Source organism: Geospiza fortis, unplaced genomic scaffold, assembly GCF_000277835.1.
Source record: "Geospiza fortis unplaced genomic scaffold, GeoFor_1.0 scaffold130, whole genome shotgun sequence".
In the NCBI taxonomy this organism is placed as follows: Eukaryota; Metazoa; Chordata; class Aves; order Passeriformes; family Thraupidae; genus Geospiza; species Geospiza fortis.
This window is the reverse complement of record NW_005054300.1, coordinates 6,311,458-6,318,438: the sequence shown is the minus strand read 5'-3', so window position 1 is coordinate 6,318,438 and position 6,981 is coordinate 6,311,458. Positions and strand designations below refer to the sequence as shown.

General features: G+C 45.1%; 1 protein-coding gene across 1 annotated transcript in view; it reads left to right on the top strand.

Moving 5' to 3' along the window:
- HPSE2 (heparanase 2 (inactive)) overlaps nt 1-6,981 on the top strand; it is a 106,681-nt gene that overhangs the window by 2,353 nt on the left and 97,347 nt on the right. The window lies entirely within an intron of this gene.

Below are 6,981 nucleotides of genomic sequence, written 5' to 3'. Positions count from 1 at the left end.
CTTCTATTCCCACACGCAGGCAGGTGGGTGAGTTTTTGTGCTCCGTCTTTCACTTGCTCTCCTAGCTGGGGCAATCCCGATGTTATTCCTTGTTTTTCTTCTTGTAACAAATCTCAGTGGAAGGGTTTGTTGTAAGCTTTGCCTGCTGAGATGCACTGCAGGAAAAAATGCTGACCAAACTTGCCACAGACACCTTGTACAGTAGGAATTAAGTGTCATGCATAAAATTGTGGATGGGACTCATACAAAACATTTGTAAGAATAAATTTTCCCACCTTCCATATTTCAACAAGTTGCAGGAGAGAACTTACACTTACTTATTAAATGTCTTCACAACAGCTTTCATGTTAAGGAAGGAGTGAAATATTTTGGCTTTTTTTTTTTTTCACTTTTCCTCATGGCAATAAAATTGAAATGTAGCAGCCTTCAAAATGAAGCTTTTCATAGAAGTTGTAACCACAGGTCTTAACTTTTCATCACTTAAATATGGAACAGGACCATTGTGAATGTGGGTGAAGGAAGGGGAAGACACATGTGGTGTATATCAAGCATTGGTGTAAATCAGAAAGGTGTGGTAGAAGGGATTTCCTGCCTGGAAGCAAAGCTCTCGTATTTGTTCTTAAGATCTGTGTGCAAACTCCAGGGTCAGGGAGTTTCACCCTATTTGGATAAGGGCTAGAGTTGCTAGTAGCTCACATCCTTTTGTGCTGAGGCTGCACTAAGTACTTCACTAGAGGGATCCAGTTCTCCAAAATGAAATCCTGATGCCACCACAGCTCTTTGCCCTGCTGTCCTGGGTTTGAGCAGCCACCTTCTCCATTTGGAGCCCTGGCTCCATTTTTGTTCCCTCATCTGTGGCTCACCCAGGACCTGCTTGGAATCAGGGCATGCAGTTTGCTTTTGCTGCTGAGGACTTACAGCTTCAACAGACAGCACGGAAAACAGATGGCAATCAGCAGCTGAGCATGGGGGAAGCCAACAAGCATCCTGCATCCTGCTTGGTACCCTTCCTTCTCTCCAAGCTGTCTGGGGTGGTTGGAGTTGTTTTCCATGTCCACAGGCTTTTATATGTCCAGTACCTATTTTATGAAATTTCTTATAATGGCATGGAGGTGGGGAAGATGCTGGGGGGCTTGATTAGTTAAAAAGTCAGAAAACATTTAACAGAGAAATCAGTGAATTTTAAAGTCTTATGCAGCACCCTAGTGATTTTTAGGGATGTGATAAGTGACTGTTTGGTTGTTTTCTGCTTTGAGTGTTTGTCTTTTTGCCGCTTCTGCCTGTGGGTGCACACAGACTCCTGGGCCCACAGAATCTGGGCTCTCTTTGCAGCCCCCACAGCTGCTCCCATGCCTTGTGTTCAGAGGGGGAGGGAAGGGCACTTCTTATGTTCCTCTAGGCTGCAGCAGCTCACAGAGTGCAGGACTGAGAGGTGAAGAGCGCGTGTGCAAGATTGCTCAGAGAACTGCAGTTACAAGTGAGTGACTGTGAGTGGTGTTCACATCCCAGGCAGCTGCACCCCACTGTGTGCTCACAGCCCACACCCGTGTGGCCCTCTCAGGCATTCAGATGGGTGGCAGCACCAGGGCTGCTTTGTATCATCCTTCATGGACCCTGTGACCATGCTTGCTAGAGTTGGAATGAATCTCTGTACAGGGATCTTCATCCTGTAAACCTCCTCTGCCACCCTGGTGCTCTTCGGACCAGGTATTCCTTGCTGCTCCCTTCCATGTTCTTTTCTGTCTCTGTGGTGCTCTGCCTTCCTGACTATCAGACTTCCTCAGGGATTCACCTTGCTCTTCTCCTGCACTTAAAATTGTATTTGATTCTCTTTAAAATGGTCCCAGCTATGCACCTCCACCTTCTGGAAATTGCCTTTACCTTGCCCTGCCTTTGAGTTCATCAACCCATTTTTTCCCACTTCTTGTTTTCACAGAGAGTGTGGGTACTCTCTGAAGGTAGTAGTAGTTGCTTTCATCTTGTATCTAAAATGTACTTCGTTTTCCTGAAATAAGGGGTCTCCTTTAGGTTTCAGGATAACTCATTTCTTGTTCAGATTATTCCTGGAAACACAGACCTGGAAGTATTGTGTGTTACCAGGGGTGTATGATATCTTTTCCTTGTATGTGTGAACAGTCTCACCCCAGTCTAAACTGGTCATGTTGGGGCAGCAAAGGTAACAAAAAGGTGCATGCTCTGTGGTTACTGCCTGGCATGCCCATGAAGAGAGTGCATGTGGCAATTTACTGCAGCACAGTGTATAAAACTGGCACAGCAATTTCATCACTTGCTGGCAAATTTGTGAGTACCTGACAGGGCAAGTCCGAACGTGGATGCCTATGCTAGATGCTCTTGGTGAGCCACAGGGTGTGCAGTCTCTGTTAGGTAGCATGGCTCTAGGTACCTCCTGGACTTTGCTAAATATCAGGTCATCTAATGTGCTATATTAACACCCCACCTATGTTGCACACCTGGTGGCTTCCATCCCATGCAGCTCCGACTTTGGATGGTCAGTCCTGGAGCCCACCCTATTTGGATAAGGCATTGGCCAGCCTGAGGTTTGCTAGAAACAGAAACCCAGTTTGATGTATGTCAGCCTCTGTGGCACCAGGAGGTGGGGCTGTGCCAGAGACTTTTTGACATTTTATGATCAAGAGGTGTAACATTTTTAGCCTGAGAGACTTTTCCCTCCCTTAAATGGTGTTTCTCTGTATGTGCCCTGCTGAGTTCGTTTTTCTTCCCCAGCTGTGCTCAGCGTTGTGTTTTGTTATCTGGCGATGTGTTTCTCTGCACATGTCTGATTCCAGGGCAGGTACCAAGATGTAAGGTTTCATGCTCAGTTTATCTCGTAGGCCTGTTTCTTGTTTTGCTGTTGGCCTTCCTAACAAACAATCTTTCAGCCTGTCCTTTCAACTGCCTCACATGTGCCAGGGACCACTTGGGTCTGAGGAATGGGACAACAGGAAACGCTGGTCTCCAGGAAAACAGGCTTGAGCAGCTCCTCTTTGGAGCAAAGGCATGGGTTGTTGTTGGTATAAAACCTGTCCTGAAGCTGAGTTTGTTAAAACCTGACTTGCCTGCTGTCCTGGAGCCTGGTATTGGTGTTACATGTGTGTGGAGTCCTGGTCTTGTTTCAGCAAGTGCTGCAGGTGCTGTCTCAGTGCCCGAAGCCAGAGCCGGTTTTGGAAGCTCCTTGCTGGCTGGCTGGCTCCTAAAGCCACAGAGCAAGCTTTGGACAACCTGGGTGGCACAGACACTGCTATAGCTTCCCCCTGGGCTAATGTGCTGTCAGGGAGGAGCCCAGCAGAAAAAGAGGAGTTACTCACAGCTGGAGTTCTCAAAGATGTGCTGGCCCAAGTGCACAGCTTCTCACTCCTGCAGCCCAGCCTTTTGTAGACTTTTGTAGCCTTCTCATGGCTGAGAAGAGACCAAAGGACACTTTGTGTGTCCCTGTGTGGCCATGGGAGGGAGAGGGGGACTACATTTGCATGCTATAGGTAGTGCATCAAAGAAGTTTCTGAGCTGAAGTGTGTATGGACAACGCATTTCAAAAATACTCTTGATTGCTGGTAAGTTGCTTCCTTCTATTTTATCACCTATTTTTTTAAGGGGATACCATTTGGAAAAATGTCAAATTACAACACAGAAAATTACAAAGACATGTTTCTTAAGCCTTCCATACTAGTCAGGGGATTTGGCAGTTAGTGTGGGAAATTTCACATCATGCTGTGTATTATTTCAGTGTTGCATCCATTTCTTCAGGCATCCTCGGGTACCCAACACTGCATCTAAGCCTCAAAATTCGTCTGGCTGTGGGAACATATTTTTACCCTTGCTCAGTCCATACTGCACAAGTGTCTTTTAGGATGCCATGCTATTAGAACATGCCTGAGTGGAAAGGAAGATAATAATGACCTGAGGGCATGTTAAATGACCTGAGATTTTGTTTATGTGGTTACACAGGGGCTGGAGCTGACCTCAGCTAGGGCTGCTGTTCCCACCCTCCTGCCCCTTCTGGCATATTCCTCTCCTCTTCCATGCCTGGAGCCTGGGTTTGTGTGGTGAGTTGGTTCAGGGATCTCAGCTGACCAAAACTTGATGGTAAAGATGTGATTGCACTTCAGCTTGCTCAGCTGCCAAATTGACCAGTGCTGTGTGAGAGGCAGAGGTGTAGAGGACAGTGCTGGCAAAGGAAAGCCTGCATTGAAGGCAGATGGGACTGCAGCAGTCTCAGTCTTGGTCAGATTAAATCCTTCCAATCTATGTCCTGAAGGCAGGAAATCTCACCTCGTGTTTGTTTGCCATCAGAAGGGCTGGTCCCCATGCTTTCTTTATGATCTGTGTACTGTTCTGCTGCTTCTCTTGTGCTGACTCAGGCACATTTCTGATCCTCTGCTGAGCCAGCAGAAAATTATTTCGAGTAAAAAAAAAAAGGCAACATCTTTACTGTGCATTTAGTGATTTAGGATTATGAGGATGATCATGGGGTATTAGGATACCTGAGCCAGAGAAAGAGAATGTTGTTGCCATGTGTCTGGGAGTGTCCCTTTGGCTCTGCCAGCTCATAAAACTGCTCTAGATGTTTCTGAATGGAGAACCATCCTGCTGTCCTGGTAAAAACAAACAAACGAATTTTCCTTTATTCAGGGAATCATCTTCTGTTTCTGGTTACCCAGGGCCCCTTTTCTGTCTGCTTTGTGTCCCTCAACAGTTTAGACATCTGTCCTTTCAGAGCTTGAAGAGGAAATAGTTGTTTTTTTCACCCTCTGAGTGTTTCAAACACAGCCCCTTAGAGAGGGCTGTAGCATTTCAGGCATAGCAAGAGCTCAATCCCCAAGATGGGAAGATCTTCTGATGTCCTTTGGACTTCTGGGATTTGCCAGACCTGGGGCTGCTCTGTGCCTCAGCCTCCTGCTCCCAGTTCCCAGGCACCACAACTGCAGGGAAGGAGCTACACCTGCTCTGCCTCTATAAGGAGTCCCAGGGCTTAGCTGTTTCCTTAGAAATTAAAAATAAAAAAAACCCAGGTTGTAGAAATCACATTATACAAGGTAAGGGAGCCTGAGCAGGAGATACTTCCAACTTTCCTGTTTATCTCCACTTTTTCTTTTTAAATAAAAGCTCTTCTGCTATAATCATGCATGAAAAGTGCTTTAATAACTGCAGGAAATGGTACAATCAAACAACTTCTGATTTGTTAGCTATTTGCTTGTGTATTGGTGAGATAAAAAGATTTCTGTGGTTATGTATTTAATTGTTTATAACAAGTATCCTAAATTCTATTTTTAAATTGCATATTTTTGTTAGTTTCACAGTTCTTTCCATGCTACATCTACTTCGTATGAAGTAAAAGCGATTCATGCAAAATTACATGCACAGGGAAAGATGTGACTTTTTGTACAACTATCCATTCTAAATTAGCAGTTGGCATTCAGGGAGAATGTTCTGAATTTATTATGGATTGGTCTCTGAATACATTTAGGTGAGTAAAAAGTGGATCTAATGATAGGGATATTAGAAAATAATTGGAAACAATCACTGGGAGCATTTTTATGCTATAAGTAAACTAGGTGCTGACACACTAATCAGTGTAAAGGATATATTTGTGAGGGGTAGGATCATGGAAGTGATCAAAGTCATATCTTTCAGTCATAGAGATTTTTCATCTTGGAAAAAATGACAGAGATTGTGACAAATGCCATGAGCTCGGTGTCACACAGAGAAGACAATTTGGGAATGATTATTCCCTTGTTTTCATGACACAAGAAATAGGGAGCATCCAGTGGAATTATTACATATAAAATGAACAAATATGACTTTTTTTTAATATGGTGGGAAATAAGTTCTGGAACTCATTGTCAGGGAATTTTTCCCAGCTAAAATAAAGGAATGATACTAATGTGTCAAAAATTTGCCCATTAAAGACAGACATGATGAGGATGCAGTTTGTGGCTTGAGAAATCTTCTGTCTTTCTAAAAAAAAATTGTGTTCCCAATTTCGCAATCACTGGGCATTTTGTAATAATTCCAGCAGACAAACCTGTTTTTAAAAGTTTTTAAAATTTGTTAATTTAAAAAGTAGGTATTTTACAAGTTTAGCAATGTGAAAACTGTAAGACTTTTGCCTGGTCACTCATTAAACATCTATTTAATTTTGGTGCTAACATAATTTTCTAATATTCCATTTCCTAGAAAAAGTGTTCAGGTTTTGTTAGAATGAAATCGAGGGTTTTTTTTCCCTTTTGAATTCACTTTTCAAGACCGGAAATCTGAAGCAAACAGTCTCCTGAGGAGGATGGCTAAACTCAGCTTGTCCTGGTGCCATGGCATGGTGACTCTTGCTTTTGCTGGAGTGGTGGTCACTGTGGGCAGTGCTCACTTTCACACGCAGACACAGAAAGATGAGTTACTTCTCTTTACCCTTCTGTCACACCTCCCTCTGGCAATAACCACATCCCTCTGCCCTGTCCTTTCTCCTCCCATCTTCCAGGTGCTCAGCTGCTGCAGTCTGTGTCTGCTCCATGACTCCAGCAGCTCCTGGAATGGAATTGCGTGTGAGCAGATGGTGGCGTGGACCATGGGAATGTCACCTGCACACAGGCCACACTGACAACGTGTAAATTCTCGGCTAGAGAAACTCACTCAGTCTGTGCAAGGGAAGCCCGGCTCTAGCTGGGAGCGGTCTCTGCGGGCCGTGCGCCGTCCTAGAGGTCTCTCAGCTTGGACTTCTCTGTCCTGTGGGAAATGGTTATTGAAACCCCTTGGTGCAGGTGACTCACAGAAAGGGACTGGTACAGCTGAACTGGTCCTGGGATGCCCGGGAAAGAGCATCCCTGCGATTGTGCCACTCCTGAAGGGCGTTTTCTAACTTGTTCTTCAACGCTTCCTTGGTAGTTTCGGTGACCTCCGCGGGCGGTGCGCACGAAATCGCAGGAGATGTCCCGAGGCGGGCCGGGGATGTGTGCGGGCACTCGGGCCAGA